This window comes from Tachyglossus aculeatus, chromosome 16 (genome assembly GCF_015852505.1).
Source record: "Tachyglossus aculeatus isolate mTacAcu1 chromosome 16, mTacAcu1.pri, whole genome shotgun sequence".
NCBI lineage: Eukaryota > Metazoa > Chordata > Mammalia > Monotremata > Tachyglossidae > Tachyglossus > Tachyglossus aculeatus.
Genome location: NC_052081.1, coordinates 38941372 through 38953862, shown reverse-complemented (window position 1 = coordinate 38953862; position 12491 = coordinate 38941372).

Sequence of the window (12491 nt, the reverse complement as noted above, 5' to 3'; positions counted from 1 at the left end):
ATTAGGTCGGACGCAGTCTGCCCTGCATGGGGCTCACAGTCTAAGTAGGTGGGAGAAGAGGTATCCCCATTTTACAACTGAGGAAACTGAGGCACAGAGAAGTGAAGTGACTTGCCCAAAGTCACACAGCAAGCAATTGGCGGAGCAGGGATTAGAACCCAGGTCCTCTGACTTCAGGGCCATGTTGTTTCCACTAGGTTACGCCGAGAGCTCACTGGGTGCAGAGCACTGTACTAAGCGCTTGGAAGAGTACAATACAATAGAGTTGGTATGTATGATCTCTGCCTTCAAGGAGCTTCTCCTAACCCCTTTAGCCCTGGCTCGTAATACGGTCTCATTTGTCTGGCAGCGTCTTTGGGGAAGCAGCGTGGTTCAGTGGAAAGGAGCCCGGGCTTTGGAGTCAGAGGTCATGGGTTCAAATCCCGGCTCCGCCAATTGTCAGCTGTGCGACTTTGGGCAAGTCACTTCACTTCTCCGGGCCTCAGTTCCCTCATCTGGAAAATGGGGATGAAGACGGTGAGCCCCCAGTGGGCCAACCTGATCACCTTGTAACCTCCCCAGCGCTTAGAACAGTGCTTTGCACATAGTAAGCGCTTAATAAATGCCATTATGATTATTCTTCTTATTATTTGGATCTTGAGGACCCTTGCGTGAACAAGGGAAGGATGCCAGAGATGATATAAAAACCCAGATCGCAGCACCCTGCAGGAGCTCGATGAAAACGAATTGTGGCTGCCCATTTGGCATCACTGTTCTTCAGGCCCGGGAGCCAGGGAAACCTGAGCCCTTCGAAATATGGAAGAAAAAACATATTCACTTTGGCCCTACCAAGGGCCACTTCCATCTCCGAGTATTTGAAGTCTCCAGAAATCTGAGAGACTCTAAACTCTCCCAGGTGCTTAAGCGGTGCTCAGTAAATATTACTGGTTGGTTGACTGACTGATACTGGGGGGTGGGGGGTGGAATCCAGATAATCCAGTGAGCAACAGAAACTTGCATCTGTAAAATGGGGATTAAGACTGTGAGCCCCCCCCGTGGGACAACCTGATCACCTTGTAACCTCCCCAGCACTTAGAACAGTGCTTTGCACATAGTAAGCACTTAATAAATGCCATCACTATTATTATTATTATTACTAACAGGTGGTACGAGGTCCATGAATCCATTTTAGACTGGGAGCCCGGTGTCGGGTAGGGATTTCAGGGATTCCTTCCTCGGATCCGTGCGAGCCGGAGGTCGATGTTTAACGCTCCGATCACCCCCAAACATGGTCGTTCTCACCCCGGGTTACATTCTAGGACTCGCTGACCTCCCAAATCAGGCAAACCTACCAGTCATTCCCCACCCGTCACCCGCTCCTATCTCCGAATCATCACAAGTGCCATTCCTCGGCTTTGGAATGCTACCTACCTACAGTCTGCTCCGTCAAACCACATCGTCCCCATTTCAAAGCTAAGCGCTTAACAAATACCATCATTATTATTATTATTATATGAATCCTACCCAGACTCCGGATCTGGTATTCCCCACCCATTGTTAGTGGGAAGCAAGGGGAGTGAAAAAGTAATCCTTGCTGATAAGAAGGAAAGGGGGAATCTGACTCTTTTTATTTCAGTACTATAGCCCCCGCCCCCGGCTTTGATGATCTAGAAATCATCAAAGGGGCACACAGGCCAGCTGTTGTTAATTGCAGTGATGGCTCACTAGGAGAGATGTGATCTCTCCCGTTAAACTACTCCCAAGTCACGTGACTCATCAAAAGCCAAAGCCAGCGGTGAAAAAGCCGTCGGCTGGAAGAGACTATGGAGACATGGGGGGCTCCGCTGTCTTCAGTCACAATCCTGGAGCTTATGGGTGGGGGGCTATGTTCTACTTTGTTAGTAGATCCCTTCTCCAACGAGTGGTCAGACAGGGAGGCTAGAACTGGGGCCTTGGCCTGGGAGCGGGGGTAACGCCGGAATCGGCTCATAGCCTGACTCGTGGGAGCAGAGGGTGGGTTGTGAAAGCGCCGGGTCTGGGGCCATTATCATCATCAATCGTATTTATTGAGCGCTTACTATGTGCAGAGCACTGTACTAAGCGCTTGGGAAGTACAAACTGGCAACATATAGAGACAGTCCCTACCCAACAGTGGGCTCACAGTCTAAAAGGGGGAGACAGAGAACAAAACCAAACATACTAACAAAATAAAAAGAATTTTTGCTGGGTACCTGTTAACTGGCTGGATGGTCACGGGCAAAGCACGATTGTGTCATCATCTTCCCTGAAGGCCAAGGGCCACCACGGATCCTCGCGAGCTGGAGGTCGAGGTTTAACGCTCCGATCACCCCCAAACACGGTCGTTCTCATCCCGGGTTAGGACTCGCTGACCTCTCAAGTCAGGCTAACCTACCCGTCATTCCCCACCCGTCACCCTCTCCTTTCTCTGAATCATCACAAGTGCCATTCCTCAGCTTTGGAACCTGTATATATGTATATATGTGAGTACATATTTATTACTCTGTTTATTTATTTATTTATTTATTTTGCTTGTACATATCTATTCTATTTATTTTATTTTGTTAGTATGTTTGGTTTTGTTCGCTGTCTCCCCCTTTTAATAATAATAATAATAATGGCATTTGTTAAGCGCTTACTATGTGCAAGGCACTGTTCTAAGTGCTGGGGGGATACAATGGGATCAAGTTGTCCCACGTGGGGCTCACAGTCTTAATCCTCATTTTACAGATGAGGTAACTGAGGCTCAGAGAAGTGAAGTGACTCGCCCAAGGTCACACAGCAGACATGTGGCGGAGTCGGGATTCGAACTCCAAAGCCCGGGCTCTTTCCAGTGAGCCACGCTGCTTCCCTGCTTTTAGACTGTGAGCCCACTGTTGGGTAGGGACTGTCTCTATATGTTGCCAACTTGTCCTTCCCAAGCGCTTAGTCCAGTGCTCTGCACACAGTAAGCGCTCAATAAATACGATTGATTGATTGATTGATTGATTTGGAATGCTACCTACCTACAGTCTGCTCCGTCAAACCACATCGTCCCCATTTCAAAGCTAAGCTCGACGCTCACCCCCTCCGGGGAGCTTTCCCGGACTCACCCCTTGACACCCGTCGGTCGAGCCGCTCCTGTCTCCCCTGGCGCCGGAAGCTGTTTCTGTCTGAGGCGCTGATGTCCCTCAGGCTGCCTCCCCTTTTCCCAGGACCGCCTCCCATGGATTAGGAATGTAGACATCTTGTTCTATCTCTGGGTGAACTTGGGGAAGATGGGCTATTTTTGTGGGTTTCATTGCTGCTACCCACTCCCTTGGCAGAGCGGTGGACGTTAGGTGACTTGGATGACAGAGACTGAGAGGCCTACGTGTCATGCTTGTCCCACCCTCAGCATGACCTCATCCCCAAACTTCATATTTCCCAGGTATTTAACGCTTACATATAATAATAATAATAATAGCGGCATTTATTAAGCGCTTACTATGTGCAAAGCACTCTTCTAAGCGCTGGGAAGGTTACAAGGCGATCAGGTGGTCCCACGGGGGGCTCACAGTCTTCATCCTCATTTTCCAGATGAGGGAACTGAGGCCCAGAGAAGTGAAGTGACTCGCCCAATGCAGCGTGGCTCATTGGAAAGAGCCCGGGCTTTGGAGTCAGAGGTCAGGGGTTCAAATCCCGGCTCCGCCACTTGTCAGCTGGGTGACTTTGGGCAGGTCACTTCACTTCTCTGGGCCTCAGTTCCCTCATCTGTAAAATGGGAATTAAGACTGTGAGCCCCCCGTGGGACAATTTGATCACCTTGTATCTCCCCAGCGCTTAGAACAGTGCTTTGCACATAGTAAGTGCTTAACAAATACCATTATTATTATTATTATTATTATTATTATTATTATTATTACAAGGTGATCAGGTGGTCCCACGGGGGGCTCACAGCCTTCATCCTCATTTTCCAGATGAGGGAACTGAGGCCCAGAGAAGTTATGTGACTCGCCAAATGCCGCGTGGCTCATTGGAAAGAGCCCGGGCTTTGGAGTCAGAGGTCAGGGGTTCAAATCCCGGCTCCACCACTTGTCAGCCTTGTGACTTTGGGCAAGTCACTTCACTTCTCTGGGCCTCAGTTCCCTCATCTGGAAAATGGGGATTAAGACTATGAGCCCCACGTAGGACAACCTGATCACACTGTATCCCCCCCAGCGCTTAGAACAGCGCTTTGCACATAGTAAGTGCTTAAAAAAGACCATCATTCATTCAATCATATTTACTGAGCGCTTACTGTTTGCAGAGCACTGGACTAAGCACTTGGGAAGTACAAATTGGCAACATATAGAGACGGTCCCTACCCAGCAGTGGGCTCACAGTCTAGAAGTCACAGTCATTATTATTATTATTATTACTTCTCTGTCCAGCTGTAGTTTTGGTGTTCTGTGTTTCTACGCCTCTGTCACTTGAATTTATAAGGGTCTAACTCTCGTCCACCGGACCGTGCGTCCCTCTGTAACCCTCCTCGGTGTTGTTTAGAACGAGGCTCGGGGTGGAAGTTCAAAAAACGTTGCTGACTGACGTGCTGCCTGTCTTCTGCCACGCTCCACGAGGGCCTTCTGCTCCAAACCGGGTGAAAAGTCACAACTTAGCAGAGCGGAGGCCGGAGGCCGGGGCAGAGTCCCGCCAGGAAGCCCTGCTGTGACCGCAGGTTAACTCTCTATACCCCCAGAGAGAGTGCTCTGATTCCCACTGGCTTTGGGCAATTACCTCAGGCCACTGATAATAATAATAATAATAATAATAACGGCATTTATTAAGCGCTTACTATGTGCAAAGCACTGTTCTAAGCGCTGGGGAAGTTACAAGGTGATCAGGCTGTCCCACGAGGGGCTCACAGTCTTACTCCCCATTTGACAGATGAGGTAACTGAGGCCCAGAGAAGTGAAGCGACTTGCCCAAAGTCACACAGCTAAGTGCGGAGCCGGGATTTGAACCCCTGACCTCAGACTCCAAAGCCCGGGCTCTTTCCACTGAGACACGCTGCTTCACTGATGATGATGATGATGGCGGCGGCATTTATTAAACGCTTACTACGTGGAAAGCCGTGTTCTGAGCGCTGGGGAGGTTACAAGGAGATCAGGTTGTCCCACGGGGGGCTCACAGTCTTCATCCCCATTTTACAGATTAAGATTACGGATGACACCGGGCATCCCGGGCTTCAGGAAAATGCCAAGCTGGGATGGCGGACCTTCTGCCGGCCAGTTGGAGCTCACGAAGGGCACCCGGTTCTCCCTCCCCCTACGCCGGCGGTCTCCTATTGCTCCCTGCTTTCAGAAGCTCACAAAGTCCCTGTGTGTGCCCTGCTGAATCACGGTTCGCAGCCCTCGCCAGTAGACTGAGTGGAATCCACCCCTGGCCGCTGCCGTTTCCCACTGGGACAGGGGGGTAATAATAATAATAATAATATTGCCATTTGTTAAGCCCTTACTAATACTAATAATAATCAATCAATCAATCAATCGTATTTATTGAGCGCTTACTGTGTGCAGAGCACTGTACTAAGCACTTGGGAAGTCCAAGTTGGCAACATATAGAGACAGTCCCTACCCAACAGTGGGCTCATTATAATCACTGCTCAGTGGAAAGAGCACAGGCTTTGGAGTCAGAGGTCACAGGTTCAAATCCCGGCTCTGCCAACTGTCAGCCGTGTGACTTTGGGCAAGTCACTTCACTTCTCCGGGCCTCAGTTCCCTCATCCGTAAAATGGGGATGAAGGCTGTGAGCCCCCACCGTGGGCCCACCTGATCACCTCGTGACCTCCCCAGTGCTTAGAACAGTGCTTTGCACATAGTAAGCACTAAATAAATGCCATCATTATTACTGCTCAATGGAAAGAGCCCAGGCTCTGGAGCCAGAGGTCACGGGTTCAGATCCCGGCTCCGCCAACTGTCAGCCGTGTGACTTTGGGCAAGTCACTTCACTTCTCCGGGCCTCAGTTCCCTCATCTGTAAACTGGGGATGAAGACTGTGAGCCCCCCCGTGGGCCCACCTGATCACCTCGTGACCTCCCCAGCGCTTAGGACAGTGCCTCGCACATAGTAAGCGCTTAACAAATGCCACCATCATCAGTTTGATTCTCAACAAAGACGACTGACTGAATGAATGAAATAGCCGATGTGACCATGGTCCCCAAACCACCCTATTGTCAGCTAAAGCCTAAGATCCGCGGGCAGGAACCGAGTCTTACCTCCTTCCCTTCCCCACAGCACCTGTATATGTGTATATATGTTTGTACATATTTATTACTCTATCACCCTATTGTCAGCTAAAGCTTAAGATCCGCGGGCAGGAACCGAGTCTTATCTCCTTCCCTTCCCCACAGCACCTGTATATATATATATATGTTTGTACATATTTATCACTCTATTTATTTATTTACTATTTTACTTGTACATATCTATTCTATTTATTTTATTTTGTGACTATGTTTGGTTTTGTTCTCTGTCTCCCCCTTCTAGACTGTGTGCCCGCTGTTGGGTAGGGACCGTCTCTAGATGTTGCCAACTTGGACTTCCCTTCTCTCCTTCTCCAGCCCAGCCCGCACCCTCCGCTCCTCTGCCGCTAATCTCCTCACCGTGCCTCGTTCTCTCTTCCTCCCTTCAAGGCCCTACTGAGAGCTCACCTCCTCCAGGAGGCCTTCCCACACTGAGCCCCCTCCTTCCTCTCCCCCTCGTCCCCCTCTCCCTCCCCCCCCATCTTACCTCCTTCCCTTCCCCACAGCACCTGTATATATGTATATACGTTTGTACATATTTATTACTCTATTTATCTTACTTGGACATATTTATTCTATTTATTTTATTTTGTTAGCATGTTTGGTTTTGTTCTCTGTCTCCCCCTTCTAGACTGTGGGCCCGCTGTTGGGTAGGGACTGATTCTACGTGTTGCCGACTTGTACTTCTCAAGCGCTTAGTCCAGTGCTCTGCACACAGTAAGCGCTCAATATATACGATTGATTGTACTTAGTCCAGTGCTCTGCACACAGTAAGCGCTCAATAAATACGATTGATTGATTGATTGATTGAAATCTCCCGCCGGGTAGGGGCAGGTTCACATGAATGAAAGGGCTGGGCCTGCCTCTCCTCTTTTCCTTTCCTTTCCTTTCCCCTTCCCCCAAAGGTTACTATCGGTCAGGGACTCCGGGAGCATATTTACGTTTACAACAGCTTACAGCTCCTGACCCAATCCTGGCCAATGAGCGGCCCGCAGGTCTTGTGTGACTCCGACTGCTCCAATGGGGAGGAGCTGTCAGTGTATCCATTTTTCCCGTGAATCATCCCACCGGCCCACGATTAACCCCTCCTCGCCCGCCCCGAGGCCTGCCGTGGCCCAGGCCCCGAGCCAAGGTCGGCCTGGTACCTGGGAACCTTGCCTCGTAACAATAACGCTGGGATTTGTGAAGCGCTTACTGTGTGCATCCGGTCGATCGGATTTATTGAGCGCTTACTGTGTGCTAAGCGCTTGGGAAGTCGGCAACATCTAGGAGACGGTCCCCACCCAGCAATCAATCAATCGTATTTATTGAGCGCTTACTGTGTGCAGAGCACTGGACTAAGCGCTTGGTAAGTACAAGTTGGCAACATCTAGAGACAGTCCCTACCCAGCAGCGGGCTCCCAGTCTAAACGGGGGAGACAAAAACCAAACATATTAACAAAATAAAATCAATAGAATAAATATGTACAAGTAAAATAAATAAATAAATAGAGTAATTCATTCATTCAATCGTATTTATTGAGCGCTTACTGTGTGCTAAGCGCTTGGGAAGTCGGCAACATCTAGAGACGATCCCTACCCAGCAGCGGGCTCACAGTCGAGAAGGGGGAGACAGACAACAAAACCAAACATATTGACAAAATAAAATCAATGGAATAAATATGTACAAGTAAAATAGAGTAATTCGTTCATTCATTCAATCGCATTTATTGAGCGCTTACTGTGTGCTAAGCGCTTGGGAAGTCGGCAACATCTAGAGACGGTCCCCACCCAGCAGCGGGCTCACAGTCGCGAAGGGGGAGACAGACGACAAAACCAAACGTATTAACAAAATAAAATCAATAGAATAAATATGTACAAGTAAAATAAATAAATACCTAGAGTAATTCATTCAATCGTATTTATTGAGTGCTTACTGTGTGATAAGCGCTTGGGAAGTCGGCAACATCTAGGGACAGTCCCTACCCATAAGCGGGCTCACAGTCGAGAAGGGGGAGACAGACAACAAAACCAAACATATTGACAAAATAAAATCAATAGAATAAATATGTACAAGTAAAATAAATAGAGTAATTCGTTCATTCAGTCGATCGTATTTATTGAGTGCTTACTGTGTGCTAAGCGCTTGGGAAGTCGGCAACATCTAGGGGACGGTCCCCAACCAGCAGCGGGCTCACAGTCGAGAAGGGGAAGACAGACAACAAAACCAAACATATTGACAAAATAAAATCAATAGAATAAATATGTACAAGTAAAATAAGTAAATAAATAGAGTATATAATTCATTCAATCATATTTATTGAGCGCTTATTGTGTGCTAAGCGCTTGGGAAGTCGGCAACATCTAGAGACGGTCCCCACCCAGCAGCGGGCTCCCAGTCGAGAAGGGGGAGATGGACAACAAAACCAAACATATTAACAAAATAAAATCAATAGAATAAATATGTGCAAGTAAAATAAAAGAGCAATTCATTCATTCATTCAATCGTATTTATTGAGCGCTTACTGTGTGCTAAGCGTTTGGGAAGTTGAAAACACCTAGAGACGGTGAGTCTGACTCCAAAGCCCGTGCTCTTTCCACTGAGCCACGCTGCTTCTCTAGCCCACCCAGCCTGGGGGAATTAATAGTAATAATAATTTTGGCATTTGTTAAGCGCTTACTATGTGCAAAGCACTGTTCTAAGCGCTGGGGAGGCTCCAAGGTGATCAGGTTGTCCCAGGTGGGGCTCACAATCGTAATCCCCATTTTACAGATGAGGGAACTGAGGCACAGAGAAGTGAAGGGACTTGCCCAAAGTCACACAGCTGATGGAGTCAGGATTTGAACCCATGACCTGTGGCTCCCAAGCCCGGGCTCTTTCCACTGAGCCACGCCAGCCTTTAGCCGGGAGATGGAACCGCTCTGCCCAAACCAGGTGGTCCAGATCCTGTCCGATTTCTGGCCCGGTTCCAACCCCTGGAGGCCCCCACAACCCCGGGAGTTACACCAATCAATCAATCGTATTTACTGAGCGCTTACTGTGTGCAGAGCACTGTACTAAGCGCTTGGGAAGTCCAAGTTGGCAACATATAGAGACGGTCCCTACCCAACAGCGGGCTCACACCAGCGAGGAACAGTGGCCCATTCATGGAGAATATGGGAGAACGGGTAGAACGAGGCCTTTCAAAAATTCCGGGAATCGTCTCTTGGATTCCCCACTTCCAGGTAGGGGTGAGATGCCGAAAGAAATCTCAAAGAGGTGATCAACTTCATTCTTTCATTCAGTCATATTTATTGAGCACTTACTGTGTGCGGAGCACTGGACTAAGCGCTTGGGAAGTCCAAGTTGGCACATCTAGAGATGGCCCCTACCCAACAGTGGGCTCACAGTCTTGAAGGGGGAGACAGAGAACGAAACAAAACATATTAACAAAATAAAATAGAGTAAATATGTACAAATAAAATGAATAAATAAATTGAGTAATAAACAAATAAATAATAATAATAAATAAATAAATAATAAATAAACTTAAAGCCCTCTCAGAGGATTCCCGTGAGCAGAACTGGTACTATGTGAGGGTGTAAATAATAATAATAACTATGGCATTTACTAAGAGCTTACTACTGAGCCCCCTCCTTCCTCTCCCCCTTCTTCCCCTCCTCCCCTTCTCCATCCCCCCACCTTACCTTCTTCTCTTCCCCACAGCCCCTGTATATATGTATATATGCTTGTACGGATTTATTACTCTATTTATTTATTTATTTTACTTGTACATATCTGTTCTATTTATTTTATTTTGTTAATATGTTTTGTTTTGTTCTCTGTCTCCCCCTTCTAGACTGTGAGCCCACTGTTGGGTAGGGACTGTCTCTATATGTTGCCAACTTGGACTTCCCAAGTGCTTAGTACAGTGCTCTGCACACAGTAAGCGCTCAATAAATATGATTGATTGATTGATGTGCAAAGCACTGCTCTAAGCGCCGGAGAAGTTACAAGGTGATCAGGTTGTCCCACGGGGGGCTCCCAGTCTCAATCCCCATTGTACAGATGAGGTAACTGAGACACAGAGAAGTGAAGTGACTTGCCCAAAGTCACACAGCTGACAGTTGGCAGAGCCGGGATTCGAACCCATGACCTCTGACTCCAAAGCCCGGGCTCTTTCCACTGAGCCACGCTGCTTTGGGGAGAGATGAGCTGGGTTTAACTATGAGCAACAGCGTATTTGGAGCTCAGTGCGTGCCAGTTAGCTTCTAGATTCCAACTGGAATTCAGCTGTCTTTACCACACCGGACTAATAATAATAATAATGATGGCATTTGTTAAGTGCTTACTATGTGCAGAGCACTGTTCTAAACGCTGGGGGGGAATACAAGGTGATCAAGTTGTCCCACGTGGGGCTCACAGTCTTAATCCCCATTTATCCAGATGAGGGAACTGAGGCTCAGAGAATAATAATAATAGTAATAATAATGGCATTTATTAAGCGCTTACTATGTGCAAAGCACTGTTCTAAGTGCTGGGGAGGTTACAAGGTGATCAGGTTGGCCCACGGGGAGCTCACAGTCTTAATCCCCATTTGACAGATGAGGTAACTGAGGCACAGAGAAGTTAAGTGACTTGCCCAAGGTCACCCAGCTGACGAGTGGCGGAGCCAGGATTAGAACCCATAATAATAATAATAATGGCACCCATCAAGCGCCCACCACGTGCAAAGCACTGTTCCAAGCACTGGGGAAGCTACAAGGTGATCAGGTTGTCCCACGGGGGGCCCACAGCCTTCACCCCCATTTTCCAGATGAGGGAACCAAGGCACGGAAAAGTGAAGCGACTGGCCCAAAGTCACACAGCCGACAAGTGGCGGGGTCGGGACTCGAACCCATGACCTCTGATTCCAAAGCCCGGGCTCCTTCCACTGAGCCATGCTGCTTCGGGAAGGGATGAGTTGGGTTTAACTATGAGCTGAATCTCGGAGATTTCTCCAACGGCGTGTTTGGAGCTCAGTGCGTGACAGCTTCTTGATTCCAACCGGAATTCAGCTGTCTTTACCGCACCGGACTGATCTCACATCCCTTCGGTTTTTCCCCTTTCGCAATGGAAGTCTAGCTTCCAACACGTCCTCCCTCGTCCTGGGCCGGATCGCTGCTCGCTCCAGGGTGGAGGGCACGGGACTTAAGGGAGCCTTGTCATTTTTCAAATCCTCCCCCACAGATGAAATCCCACCCGAGGCCCATGGTGAAGGAAAAGTGATGCTGCGCAAATCAAAATCACGCTATCGAGCATTCTTGGTTTGACCAGATTTCTCTCTCTGTCTTAATCCCCAGTTGCACGACCCCAACTGCACCGCGGCACCTAGCAAGTAACTCATGAGCTTAATAATAGTAATTCTCTAGAGTACTTCTTCATTTTCCAAAGCGCCTTTTCATTAGGGAACTCGCCCGGTCCCCCATAACATTCCTGTGAGGTAGGGAGAGGCAGGTATTAGCGGAGGAAACTGAGGTCCGGAGAAGGTGAGTGGCTTGCCTGAGGTCACGCAGCCGACGGGTAGCAGAGCCGGGACGCTGAAACCCGGATCTCCTGCCTCCCAGAGACACGCGTTTTCCACTGGACTGCCCTCTCTCCCCTCGCTCCAGCCTAGGAAACAGTCCAGCGGGATCGTGAGCCGGGATTGAGATGTTGGCGGGAGGCCCGTTTGGTATGCCAGCTCCCTTTCATGAGGTGATGGCTTTAAGGGAAGTTAAAAATGGCACAATCAATCAATCAATCGTATTTATCGAGCGCTTACTGTGTGCAGAGCACTGTACTAAGTGCTTGGCAACATATAGAGACAGTCCCTACCCAACAATGGGCTCACAGTCTAGAAGTCTTCACGCACTCAAGGCCCAGGATGCGATTAGTAATCCAATCAATCAGTCGTATTTACTGAGTGCTTACTGTGTGCCGAGCACTGTACAAAGCGTTTGGGAGGATACACCATAACAGTCAGTCGACACGTCCCCGTCCACCGGCAGGATGATTCCTGCCTCCCCCTCTTCCGTCGCTCTGGCCCTACCAGCCGGACGATCGATTCATTTATTTCGGAAAGCGGCCCGTCCCCGAGAAACAGGGTGGGCTATGGTCAGGCCGGTGATGCCTCGAAGAAGAGAAGAATGAGAGGCAGGAATCTCGAAAGGGAAGCAGCAGGGCTAATGGAAGAGCCAGGACCCGGGGATCGGAGGACCCGGGTTCTGATCCCAGCTCTGCCGCTTTGCCCGCTGTTGGGTAGGGCCCGTCTCT